The sequence below is a fragment of the Cryptomeria japonica genome, unplaced genomic scaffold (genome assembly GCF_030272615.1).
Source record: "Cryptomeria japonica unplaced genomic scaffold, Sugi_1.0 HiC_scaffold_615, whole genome shotgun sequence".
Taxonomy (NCBI): domain Eukaryota; kingdom Viridiplantae; phylum Streptophyta; class Pinopsida; order Cupressales; family Cupressaceae; genus Cryptomeria; species Cryptomeria japonica.
In genome coordinates this window covers 35,001-48,767 of record NW_026729417.1, presented here as the reverse complement: position 1 = coordinate 48,767, position 13,767 = coordinate 35,001, and the positions used below count along the sequence as shown (strand labels likewise).

The window sequence follows — 13,767 nt, the reverse complement described above, 5'->3', positions numbered from 1 at the left end:
GCTCCGAAGCGGGGTTATTGGAGCGCCGCCTCTTTTTTTGTCGGAGCGTTTGGTGGGGTTTCTCGCATTGGCTCTTCCGAGGCCCGGTTGCCACCCTGGCGCGCACGAAGTCGGAAGTAGGGTTAATTGCCCGGGTGCGCACCTTTGCCAGGGTGGGCACCTTACCTGGGCTGCGCACCAGGGCGGGCTCAAGATGGCACGCGCGTTCCGTTTTTTTCACTATCTTTCAAAACGGAAATTTTAAAATCTCCTTTTTTTTTTGCCTTTTCTGGAAATTAGTGAAGGCAGCGCATCAAAGGTGCGCACCTCGCTGCCCACCTTGGTGTGCTCTGAGGTGCGCACCCGGGAGCGCTACGAAGTGTGCTCCAAGGTGCGGCGTGCACGTTGTCGGAGCCCGGTTTGCCCCGGGTGCGCACCTCGCCTGCACCTTGGCCGGGGTGGGCACCTTGGCTGGGTTTGCCCAGGGTGCGCTCCGAAGCGGGGTTACTGGAGCGCCCCCTCTTTTTTTGTCAGAGCGTTTGGTGGGGTTTCTCGCATTGGCTCTTCCCAGGCCCGGTTGTTGGGTGCGCTCCCACCCTGGCGCGCGCGAAGTTGGAAGTTGGGTTAATTGCCCGGGCGCGCACCTTCGCCAGGGTGGGCACCTTGGTGCGCACACCTTGGCTGGGCTGCGCACCAGGGCGGGCTCAAGATGGCACCAGCATTCCCTTTTTCTCACTATCTTTCAAAACGGAAATTTTAAAATCTCGTTTTTTTTTTGCCTTTTATGGAAATTAGTGAAGGCATCGCATCAAAGGTGCGCACCTCGCTGCCCACCTTGGTGTGCTCCGAGGTGCCCACCACGGTGCGCAACGCCGGTGCGAACCCGGGAGCGCCCCGATGTGTGCTCCAAGGTGCGGCGTGCACGAAGTCGGACCCCGGTTTGCCCCGGGTGCGCGTGCACGAAGTCGGACCCCGGTTTGCCCCGGGTGCGCACCTCGCGTGCACCTTGGTGCGCACACCTTGGCTGGGTTGCGCGGCCTGGTGGGCACCATGGTGCGCACCAAGGAGCGCTCCGAAGTGTGCTCCAAGGTGCGGCGTGCACGAAGTCGGAGCCCGGTTTGCCCCGGGTACGCACCTCGCGTGCACCTTCGCCGGGGTGGGCACCTCGGCTGGGTTGCGCGCCCTGGTGCGCACCAAGGAGCGCTCCGAAGTGTGCTCCAAGGTGCGGCGTGCACGAAGTCGGAGCCCGGTTTGCCCCGGGTGCGCACCTTCGCCGCGGTGCGCACCATGGCGTGCACGAAGTCGGAGCCCGGTTTGCCCACGGGTGCGCACCTCGCGTGCACCTTCGGCGGGGTTGCGCGCCCTGGTGGGCACCATGGTGCGCACCAAGGAGCGCTCCGAAGTGTGCTCCAAGGTGCGGCGTGCACGAAGTCGGAGCCCGGTTTGCCCCGGGTGCGCACCTCGCGTGCACCTTCGGCGGGGTTGCGCGCCCTGGTGGGCACCATGGTGCGCACCAAGGAGCGCTCCGAAGTGTGCTCCAAGGTGCGGCTGTGCACGAAGTCGGAGCCCGGTTTGCCCCGGGTGCGCACCTCGCGTGCACCTTCGCCGCGGTGGGCACCATGGCGTGCACGAAGTCGGAGCCCGGTTTGCCCCGGGTGCGCACCTCGCGTGCACCTTCGCCGGGGTGGGCACCTCGGCTGGGTTGCGCGCCCTGGTGCGCACCAAGGAGCGCTCCGAAGTGTGCTCCAAGGTGCGGCGTGCACGAAGTCGGAGCCCGGTTTGCCCCGGGTGCGCACCTCGCGTGCACCTTCGCCAGGGTGGGCACCTCGGTGCGCACACCTTCTCAATGTTTTCTTGCCTTTTCTGGAAATTGGTGAAGGCAGCGCATCAAAGGTGCACCTCGGTGTGCTCCGAGGTGCGAACCCGAGAGCGCTCCGAGGTGCCCACGAAGTCGAAAGTCGGGTTAATTGCATTGTTTTCCCCGGGTGCGCTCCGAGGTGCGCAACATCGGCGCGCACCAAGGAGGGCTCCGAAGTGTGCTCCAAGGTGCGCACGATGGCGTGCACCTCTGGTGCGCACGATTCGGAGCTCGGTTTGACCGGGGTGCGCACACCTTGGCTGGGTTGCGCACCTTTTGTGCGCTCCAAGGTGCGCACGAAGTCGGAGCTCGGTTTGCCCCGGGTGCGCACCTTCGCCAGGGTGCGCACCTTGATGCGCACGCCTTGGCTGGGCTGCGCACCTTGGTGGGCGCCATGGTGCGCACCTTTCGTGCGCTCCAAGGTGCGCACGAAGTCGGAGCTCGGTTTGCCCCGGGTGCGCACCTTGGTGGGCGCCATGGTGCACTCCGAGGTGCCCAAGATTGGTGCGCACCAAGGAGCGCTCCGAAGTGCGCTCCAAGGTGCGCGCGAAGTCGAAAGTTGGGTTAATTGTCCGGTTTGCCTCGGGTGCGCACCTTGCGTGCACCTTCGCCAGGGTGGGCGCCTTGGTGCGCACACCTTGGCTGGGCTGCGCACACCTTGGCACCCGCGTTTCCTTCATTTTAAATTTTTTTTTTTTACAATCTCTCAAGTGGGAAATTCTATAATCTCAACTTTTTTTGCCTTTTCAGGAAACTTTTGAATGGAGCGCATCATTGGTGCGCTCCGAAGTGTGCTCCAAAGCTCTCTCCAGCTGCGTGCACCTGCCCCGGCCGCGCACCCGGCCCCGCCCAGCTTCGCTCACCTGTCCCGGGCGTCTGGTGCGGAACCTTAGAGTAAGAAACATCACCGTGCACCTTGGCCAACGTGCGCGACTCGACCGAGCGCGCACTGGCCGAGGTGCACACCGATTTCACCTGGGTGCGCGCGCAGCACCTCGGGCGCACCGGGGTGCGCGCACAACGCCCGGGTTGCACCGTGGCCTGTGTGCTCGGGGCGCCTCGGGTGCGCGCTCGGTGTCGCCCCCCGCGCGCGCGGTAGTGCGGGCAGCGCACCCCGGCCCGGCCCGGCCCCGACGAGAACGCAAACGGGCAAAAGGTTTATTCAAATAGCATTGCGACGCCCGGCGAAAAACTAAAAAAGGGTGCAACACCGGGACTTCCCGGGAGGTCACCCATCCCAGTACTACTCCGGCCCAAGCGCGCTTAACTGCGGAGTTCTGATGGGATCCGGTGCACTAACGCTGGTATGATCGCACCCGTTATGAGCTTGTCGCAGTGTGTACTTAGCAAACCGCGACCCACGTGCGAATCCACCCCGGCCACCCACCCCCGTCGAGGTGCACACCCTCCCTCGCGAAGTGCGCCCCGTTCGCCAAGTGTGAGCCCTGCCCGGGTGCGCGCACCTTGCTAGGGCGTCGGGTGTGCACCCGGCCCGGCCTACGTGCGTGCACCTGGAGGGGGCGTCGTGTGCGTGCAGTGTCCCGTCTGCAACGCGGTGCCCACACACCACCTCGGGCGCAACGACCTGCGCTCACATGTGGGCCGAGTGCACCTTGGTGCATGTTCGGGGCGCCTCGGGTGCACGCTCGATCTTGCCCTGGTGCACCAAGGCGCTCGGTTTGCCCCGGGTGCGCACTTGGTGCAAGGTGGGCACCCAAAATAGGGATCAAGCACCAAAACACAAGTTTCGGGATGCAAAATGGGACCCAAGGACCACAAATGCGTTCCAAGACCCATGATGGGTCCACGAGAACAAAAATGTGTTCCGAGACTTAATAAACAAATATTGGGTTTTAGGAGAAGAAACATGCTCTGATGCCCAAAACGAGAATCGACCCCGAAAAGGCCACAGGCCAAAAGTGGGATGCGAGACAAAAAAAAATGGGACCCGAGGACCAAAATTGGGTTCCCAGGTCGAAGACAGGGCAACCGGACAAGAAACGACCTCTAAGGCTCGAAATGAGTCCCGACGACTAAAACTTGACAAGAAGCACCCATCAGGCACCCAACTCGACACCCATGGGATGCCGACCCACCCGGGCTTCCACCTAGCACACCTTGGCACCCACCCACCCTCGCACCCAACCTCGCACCCAACTTAGCACCTTTGAACCCACATTGGCACTCACCCTGACCCTGGCACCTTGGAACCCACATTGGCACTCACCTTGACCCTGGCACCCACCTTTGCACTCACCTTGGGACCCACCCTGGCTCCCACCTCGGCACCCACCCAGACACCCACCTTGGTTCCTTGGCACCCACCTTGGATCCTTGGCACCCACCCCGACACCCACCTTGGCACGCAACTTGGCTACTTGCCACCCACCTTGGCTCCTTGACGCCCACCCCGACAACCACCCCGTGACCTACCCTGGCTAGGGTTGGTGCACACCCACCCTGGTGCCCACCTTGGCACCCACCCTATGACCCACCTTGGCACGCACCTTAGTACCCACCCCGTTACCCACCCTAGGACCCACCCCGTGACCCACCTTGGCCAGGGTGGGTGCACCCACCCTGGTGCCCACCTTGGCACCCACCCATCCTAGCACCCAGCCTGTGACCGGGCTTGGAACCCAACCTTGCACCCGCACCCGTCTTGGCCAGTGTGGGTGCGCACCCATCCTGGCACCCACGTTGTGACACACCCTTTAACCCACGCACCCTAGCACCCACGTTGGCACCCACCTTGGAACCCAACCTAGCAACTTGGCACCCACCCCGTGACCCACCTTGGCATCCACCATAGCAGTCGCCGACTTGGCACCCACCTCGGCACCCACCTTGACACTTGTGGACCCACCTTGCCACTCACCCTAGCATCGACCCATCCTAGCACCCACCCTGGCACCTTTGCACCCTAGCACTCACCCATCCTAGCACCTAACCTGTGACCCACCTTGACACTCACCCTCGCACCCACCTTGGAACCCAACCTAGCACCCACCCACCCTGACACCAACCCTAGCACCTACCCACCCTTGCACCCACCCTGTGACCCATCTTGGCACCCACCCATCCTACCACTCAACCTATCACCCACCTTCTCACCCACCTTGGCATCCACCTTAGCACCCACCCACACTGGCACCTTGGCACCCACCTCGGGCAAGGTGGGTGCACACCCACCCTGGCACCCAATTTAGAACCCACCGAGCATGTTACCCACCTTGGCACCCACATTGCAGCCCACCCTAGTACCCACCCTATGACCCACATTGGCATCCACACCCTAGCACCCAGGCACCTCGACACCCGCCTTGACACCCACCCTAGCACTGAACCTGTGACCCACCTTGGAACTCACCCTAGAACCCACCCACCCTGTGAACCACCTTGGCATCCACCTTAGCACCCACCCACCTTGGCACCCACTCTAGCACTCACCCATCCTAACACCCAACTTGTTACCCACCTTGGCACCCGCCCTCGCGTCCACCTTGAAACCCACCCTAGCACCCACCCACGCAGGAGCCCACCTTGGCACCCAACCTAACACCCACGCATCCTGGCACCCAACTTGTGACCCACCTTGGAACCCACCCTAGTACCCACCTTTGAACCCACTATATCACCAACCCACCTTGGCACCCACCCTATGACCCTCTTTGGAATCCACCCTAGCACGCACCCACCCTGGCACCCACCATGGAGCGCACCCTAGCACCCACCCACCTCGGCACGCACCTCAACACCCACCTTGGTGTGCGCACTGCGCCAACCTCTCAAAGACCCTATGTGGTGCGCTCCAAAGTGTACACCTTTGGTGCGCTCCAAGGTGCGCACCTTTGGTGCACACCGAGGTGCACACCAAAGTGTGCACCGAGGTGAGCACCAAAGTGCACTCCAGGGTGCACACCAAGGCGTGCACCTTTGGTGCGGTCAATGCAAACGAATTCGGAAGTTGGGGTCGATGTCCTAATCGCTGCTGCAGACTACACGTATGAGAATCGGACAAATAGCTTTATATAGGGGAGGTGTTGCGTTTGATGGGTCGACTCCCCTGGTTGTGTGCACTGCACCAACTTCAAAGACCCTGTCTTGTTTAAGAAGTCAAAAGTTGGGGTGGATGTCCTAATCATTGCTGCAGTCTACGCATGTATGAGAATCAGACAAATAGCTTATATAGGGGAGGTGTTGCATTCGGTGGGTTGACTCCCCTGGTTGTGCGCACTGCGCCAACCTCAAAGACCCCGCATAGCAGAAGAAGTCGGAAGTCGGATTTTGGTGAGCACCAAGGCGTGCACCTTTGGTGCGGTCAACGCAGACGAATTCAGAAGTTGGGGTGGATGTCCTAATCGTTGTTGCAGGCTACACATGTATGAGAATCAGACAAATAGCTTATATAGGGGAGGTGTTGGGTTTGATGGGTCAACTCCCTTGGTTGTGCGCATTACGCCAACCTCAAAGACCTTGTTTTCGTTAAGAAGTCAAAAGTTGGGGTCAATGTCCTAATGGCTCCTGCAGGCTACACATGTATGAGAATCGGACAAATAGCTTATATAGGGGAGGTGTTGGGTTTGATGGGTCGACTCCCCTGGTTGTGCGCATTACGTCAACCTCAAAGACCTTGTTTTCGTTAAGAAGTCAAAAGTTGGGGTCGATGTCCTAATTGCTCCTGTAGACTACACATGTATGAGAATCAGACAAATAGCTTATATAGGGGAGGTGTTGGGTTTGATGGGTTGACTCCCCTAGTTGTTCGCATTACACCAACCTCAAAGACCTTGTTTTCGTTTAGAAGCCGAAAGTTGGGGTCGATGTCCTAATTGCTCCTGCAGGCTACGCATGTATGAGAATCAGACAAATAGCTTATATAGGGGAGGTGTTGGGTTTGATGGGTCGACTCCCCTGGTTGTGCGCATTGCGCCAACCTCAAAGACCCTGCATTGCGGATGAAGTCGAAAGTCAGAGTTTGGTGTGCTACAAGGTGTGGTCGAAGGTGCTCACCTAGGTGTGCACCTTTGGAGCACAGGAAAAGTGCCCTCCAAAAGTGCGCACCTTTGGAGTGCACAAAAGTGCCCTCCAAAAGTGCGCACCTTTGGAGCGCAGAAAAGTGCCCTCCAAAAAGTGCCCTCCAAAAGTGCGCACCTTTGGAGCGCAGAAAAGTGCCCTCCAAAAAGTGCCCTCCAAAAGTGCGCACCTTTGGAGCGCAGAAAAGTGCCCTCCAAAAAGTGCCCTCCAAAAGTGCGCACCTTTGGAGCGCAGAAAAGTGCCCTCCAAAAGTGCGCACCTTTGGAGCGCAGAAAAGTGCCCTCCAAAAAGTGCCCTCCAAAAGTGCGCACCTTTGGAGCGCAGAAAAGTGCCCTCCAAAAAGTGCCCTCCAAAAGTGCGCACCTTTGGAGCGCAGAAAAGTGCCCTCCAAAAAGTGCCCTCCAAAAGTGCGCACCTTTGGAGCGCAGAAAAGTGCCCTCCAAAAAGTGCCCTCCAAAAGTGCGCACCTTTGGAGCGCAGAAAAGTGCCCTCCAAAAAGTGCCCTCCAAAAGTGCGCACCTTTGGAGCGCAGAAAAGTGCCCTCCAAAAGTGCGCACCTTTGGAGCGCACAAAAGTGCCCTCCAAAAGTGCGCACTTTTGGTGCGCACCAAGGCGCTGGTTCGGTCGTTGCAGGCGAGTTCGGAAGTTGGGGTCGATGTCCTGAGCGGAGGTGCAAACTACACAGGTGTCGGAATCGGACAAATAGCTTATATAGGGGAGGTGTATGCTTCGATGGGTCGACTCCCCAGGTTGAGCGCACCGCGCCAACCTCAAAGACCCTACGGTATGGATGAAGTCGGAAGTTGGGTCCGATGACCAATTCGATTAGTAGGTATGCTCATGAGGTCGGAATTTGGGTCCGATGACCTGCCATGTGCAGGAAGGCGAATGTTGACACTGTGCGTTGCAAGGTGCACACCAAGGCGCTGGTGCGGTCTTTTTAGTCGAGTTCGGAAGTTGGGGTCGATGTCCTGATCGGAGGTGCAAGCTACACAGGTGTGGGAATCGGACAAATAGCTTATATAGGGGAGGTGTATGCTTCGTTGGGTCGACTCCCCGGGTTGAGCGCACCGCGCCAACCTCAAAGACCCTACGGTATGGATGAAGTCGGAAGTTGGGTCCGATGACCGATTCGATATGTAGGCATACTCGCGAGGTCGGAATTTGGGTCCGATGACCTGCCACGTGCAGGAAGGCGAATGTTGGCACTGTGCGTTGCAAGGTGCGCACCAAGGCGCTGGTTCGGTCGTTGGAGGCGAGTTCGGAAGTTGGGGTCGATGTCTTGATCGGAGGTGCAAACTACACAGGTGTGGGAATCGGACAAATAGCTTATATAGGGGAGGTGTATGCTTCGTTGGGTCGACTCCCCGGGTTGAGCGCACCGCGCCAACCTCAAAGACCCTACGGTATGGATGAAGTCGGAAGTTGGGTCCGATGACCGATTCGATATGTAGGCATACTCGCGAGGTCGGAATTTGGGTCCGATGACCTGCCATGTGCAGGAAGGCGAATGTTGGGACTGTGCGTCGCAAGGTGCGCACCAAGGCGCTGGTGCCGTCGTTGCAGTCGAGTTCGGAAGTTGGGGTCGATGTCCTGGTCAGAGGTGCAAACTACACAGGTGTGGGAATCGGACAAATAGCTTATATAGGGGAGGTGTATGCTTCGATGGGTCGACTCCCTGGGTTGAGCGCACCGCGCCAACCTCAAAGACCCTACAGTATGGATGAAGTCGGAAGTTGGGTCCGATGACCGATTCGATACGTAGGCATATTGGCGAGGTCTGAATTTGTGTCCGATGACCTGCCATGCGCAGGAAGGCGGAATTTGGGTCCGATGACCGAGTTGATGGCGTGCCATGCGCAGAAAGGCGGAATTTGGGTCCGATGACCGAGTTGATGTTGATGGCCCGCCATGCACAGGAAGGCGGAATTTGGGTCCGATGACCGATTTGAAGGCGTGCCATACGCAAAAAGGCGGAGTTTGGGTCCGATGACCGAGTTGATATTGATGGCCCGCCATGCGCAGGAAGGCGGAATTTGGGTCCGATGACCTGACATACGCATGGAGTCCGACTCGGGGGCCGATGTTCGATTCGATGACTTGCATTGTGGGTAAAGTCGGAAGTTGTGGTCTTTGACCCGATTCGATGACCAGACTTCGGCTGCTTGAGAATCGGACAAATAACTTATATAGGGGAGGTAGTGTTCTCGAGCATCCTCCCCCCGTGCCCGTTTATGTCGATTGATGCTGGTGCTCGACTGGTTGGAGCGCTCGGATGCAAAAATCTTGCACCAGGATTTATCGATTGTGATGGACACGGCAAGTCTCCTGATTGCTATGCAGGAGCTCATCGTGAATCTCTATGCGGCCTTGGTATGGACTCGACCTGCGGAATGGTTCGGCAATGGTAGTCGCTCCAACACGTCCTTGCAATGGCCACAGAGGTGATTCGACTAGAGCTCCAGTCTAGCTTTTGGGTTGCTTGGCGGACTGGTATAGCCGCGATCGAGTTCCGGCCATGAACGTTTTAGATAGCTCTTGGGCTTTCTGGGACGGAAGTCGGAAGTTTGGGCTGTTGTCCGATTTGATGACCATTCTTCGGATGTGTGAGAATCGGACAAATAACTTATATAGGGGACTGTGTTGTCTCACGCAGCCCCCTCCGTGCCCCTCTATCTCGACCGATGTTGGTGCTTGAAAGGGTTGGGATCGCTCGGATTTATAAACGTGCACCACCATTTGTCGAGTGTGAGGGACGCGGCAGGTCTCCTAAATGCTATGCGGGCGCTCTCTGAGAATCTCTATCCGGCCTCGACACAGACTAGTCTTGCTGAATGGTTTGGCACTGGTAGTCGATCCAACACGTCGTTGTTGTGGCCGCCTAGGCGATTCGATTCGAGCCCCCGTCTAGCTTTTGGGTTGCTTGGCGGATTTTGCCCTATCCGCAAGTGAGCTCGGTCCCTAAACGTTCGAGAAACCCGATTGCTATGCGCCGACTCTCTTTCTTGCGAGCCTCCATCTAGCTTTTGGGTCTCTACGGAACGGAAGTCGGAATCTGGGACCGTTGTTTGATTCGACGAGGCAGACTACGGTTGTGCGAGAATCGGACAAATAACTTATATAGGGGAGGTGTTGACTGGAGCATTCTCCCCCGTGCCCCTCTAACTCGACCAATGCTGGCGCTCGAACGGTGGTAGCGCTCGGATTTTCATTGAGCGCCAGCATTGGTCGATTTAGAGGGGCATGCGAGATTCCCGAATGCTATGCGAGGGCTCTAACGGAAATGTCTATTGGTTTCGGTATGGATGCAATTGCGAGTGGTTCGGCAAAGGTAGTCGTTCCGATGCGTCCATGTCGTGGCCAAATCGATAATTCGATTTGAGCCCTCGTATAGCATTTGGGTCTCTCGATGTGATTCCGCATTCCAGTCCCTTTGGGCACTGCTTGAGCCGCATCCCAGGGGGTTCCCTTCCCAATAATCTGCCTCGCAACCCGATTGCTATGCGGTGAGGCTCCTCGGCCGCCTCGGAACTATCTGTGTATCAGACGCATCGCGGGATAAGGGGTTGGCAACGGTAGTCGCCCCAAGCACGTCCGATGCTTGGACCATTCCGAGGCGGCCCTGAAGCCTCTTCCGTCTAGCCGTTGGGTCCTTCTCGCCGCATCCCTCGCCTCGCACCCCGATTGCTATGCGGTGAGGCTCCTCGGCCGCCTCGGAACTATCTGTGTATCGGACGCGTCGCGGGATAAGGGGTTGTCACTGGTAGTCGCCCCAAGCGCGTCCGATGCTTGGACCATTCCGAGGCGGCCCTGAAGCCTCTTCCGTCTAGCCGTTGGGTCCTTCTCGCCGCATCCCTCGCCTCGCACCCCGATTGCTATGCGGTGAGGCTCCTCGGCCGCCTCGGAACTATCTGTGTATCGGACGCGTCGCGGGATAAGGGGTTGTCATTGGTAGTCGCCCCAAGCGCGTCCGATGCTTGGACCATTCCGAGGCGGCCCTGAAGCCTCTTCCGTCTAGCCGTTGGGTCCTTCTCGCCGCATCCCTCGCCTCGCACCCCGATTGCTATGCGGTGAGGCTCCTCGGCCGCCTTGGAACTATCTGTGTATCGGACGCGTCGCGGGATAAGGGGTTGTCACTGGTAGTCGCCCCAAGCGCGTCCGATGCTTCGACCATTCCGAGGCGGACCCGAAGCCTCTTCCGTCTAGCCGTTGGGTCCTTCTCGCCGCATCCTTCGCCTCGCACCCCGATTGCTATGCGGTGAGGCTCCTCGGCCGCCTCGGAACTATCTGTGTATCGGACGCGTCGCGGGATAAGGGGTTGTCACTGGTAGTCGCCCCAAGCGCGTCCGATGCTTGGACCATTCCGAGGCGGACCCGAAGCCTCTTCCGTCTAGCCGTTGGGTCCTTCTCGCCGCATCCCTCGCCTCGCACCCCGATTGCTATGCGGTGAGGCTCCTCGGCCGCCTTGGAACTATCTGTGTATCGGACGCGTCGCGGGATAAGGGGTTGTCACTGGTAGTCGCCCCAAGCGCGTCCGATGCTTGGACCATTCCGAGGCGGACCCGAAGCCTCTTCCGTCTAGCCGTTGGGTCCTTCTCGCCGCATCCCTCGCCTCGCACCCCGATTGCTATGCGGTGAGGCTCCTCGGCCGCCTTGGAACTATCTGTGTATCGGACGCGTCGCGGGATAAGGGGTTGTCACTGGTAGTCGCCCCAAGCGCGTCCGATGCTTGGACCATTCCGAGGCGGCCCCGAAGCCTCTTCCGTGTAGCCGTTGGGTCCTTCTCGCCGCATCCCTCGCCTCGCACCCCGATTGCTATGCGGTGAGGCTCCTCGGCCGCCTTGGAACTATCTGTGTATCGGACGCGTCGCGGGATAAGGGGTTGTCACTGGTAGTCGCCCCAAGCGCGTCCGATGCTTGGACCATTCCGAGGCGGACCTGAAGCCTCTTCCCTCTAGCCGTTGGGGCTTTCTCGCCGCATCCCTCGCCTCGCACCCCGATTGCTATGCTGTGAGGCTCCTCGGCCGCCTTGGAACTATCTGTGTATCGGACGCATCGCGGGATAAGGGGTTGGCAGTGGTAGTCGCCCCAAGCGCATCCGATGCTTGGACCATTCCGAGGCGGCCCTGCAGCCTCTTCCGTCTAGCCGTTGGGGCCATCTCGCCGCATCCCCCACCTCGCACCACGATTGCTATGCGGTGAGGCTCCTTGGCCGCCTCGGAACTATCTGTGTATCGGACGCATCGCGGGATAAGGGGTTGTCACTGGTAGTCGCCCCAAGCGCGTCCGATGCTTGGACTATTCCGAGGCGGCCCTGCAGCCTCTTCCGTCTAGCCGTTGGGGCCATCTCGCTGCATCCCCCACCTCCTCGGCCGCCTCGGAACTATCTGTGTATCGGACGCATCGCGGGATAAGGGGTTGGCAGTGGTAGTCGCCCCAAGCGCGTCCGATGCTTGGACTATTCCGAGGCAGCCCTGCAGCCTCTTCCGTCTAGCCTTTGGGGCCATCTCGCCGCATCCCTCGCCTCGCACCCCGATTGCTATGCGGTGAGGCTCCTCGGCCGCCTGGGAACTATCTTCGTATCGGACGCATCGCGGGATAAGGGGTTGTCACTGGTAGTCGCCCCAAGCGCGTCCGATGCTTGGACTATTCCGAGGCGGCCCTGTGGCCTCTTCCGTCTAGCCGTTGGGGCCATCTCGCCGCATCCCCCACCTCGCACCCCGATTGCTATGCGGTGAGGCTCTTCGGCCGCCTTGGAACTATCTTCGTATCGGACGCATTGCGGGATAAGGGGTTGTCACTGGTAGTGGCCCCAAGCGCGTCCGATGCTTGGACTATTCCGAGGCGGCCCTGCAGCCTCTTCCGTCTAGCCGTTGGGGCCATCTCGCCGCATCCCCCACCTCGCACCCCGATTGCTATGCGGTGAGGCTCCTCGGCCGCCTTGGAACTATCTTCGTATCGGACGCATCGCGGGATAAGGGGTTGTCACTGGTAGTCGCCCCAAGCGCGTCCGATGCTTGGACTATTCCGACGCGGCCCTGTGGCCTCTTCCGTCTAGCCGTTGGGGCCATCTCGCCGCATCCCCCACCTCGCACCCCGATTGCTATGCGGTGAGGCTCCTCGGCCGCCTTGGAACCATCTTCGTATCGGACGCATCGCGGGATAGGGGGCTGTCACTGGTAGTCGCCCCAAGCGTGTCCGATGCTTGGACCATTCCTAGGCGGCCCTGAAGCCTCTTCCGTCTAGCCGTTGGGGCCTTCCCGCCCCATCCCTCGCCTCGCACCCCCGATTGCTATGCGGTGAGGCTCCTCGGCCGCCTTGGAACCATCTGTGTATCGGACGCATCGCGGGATAAGGGGTTGGCACTGGCAGTCGCCCCAAGCGCGTCCGATGCTTGGACCATTCCGAGGTGGCCCTGAAGCCTCTTCCGTCTAGCCGTTGGGGCCTTCCCGCCCCATCCCTCGCCTCGCACCCCGATTGATATGCGGTGAGGCTCCTCGGCCGCCTTGGAACTATCTGTGTATCGGACGCATCGCGGGATAAGGGGTTGGCACTGGTAGTCGTCCCAATCGCATCCGATGCTTGGACCATTCCGAGGCGGCCCTGCAGCCTCTTCCGTTTAGCCGTCGGGGCCTTCCCGCCGCATCCCTCGCCTCGCATCCCGATTCCTATGCGGTGAGTCTTCTCGGCCGCCGCGGAACTATACCTGTTATTGCTACTGCATCCTTCGGCTGGTAACCTCCTCTGCCGCCTTGGAACGTTCTCTTTGTCGGACGCGTCGCGGGATAAGGGGTTGGCACTGGTAGTCGCCCCAAGCGCGCCCGATGCATAGACCGCTCCGAGTCGACCTTGCTTTCAGCCTCTCACATGCATAGACCTCTCTGAGTCGACCC

General features: G+C 59.6%; 1 non-coding gene across 1 annotated transcript; it reads right to left on the bottom strand.

Moving 5' to 3' along the window:
- Positions 1-3,036: 3,036 nt before the first annotated feature.
- On the bottom strand, positions 3,037-3,155 carry LOC131872448 (5S ribosomal RNA). Its single transcript, XR_009370600.1, has one exon. It is a non-coding gene; the product is annotated as a 5S ribosomal RNA (ribosomal RNA).
- Between the last annotated feature and the right edge of the window lie 10,612 nt (positions 3,156-13,767).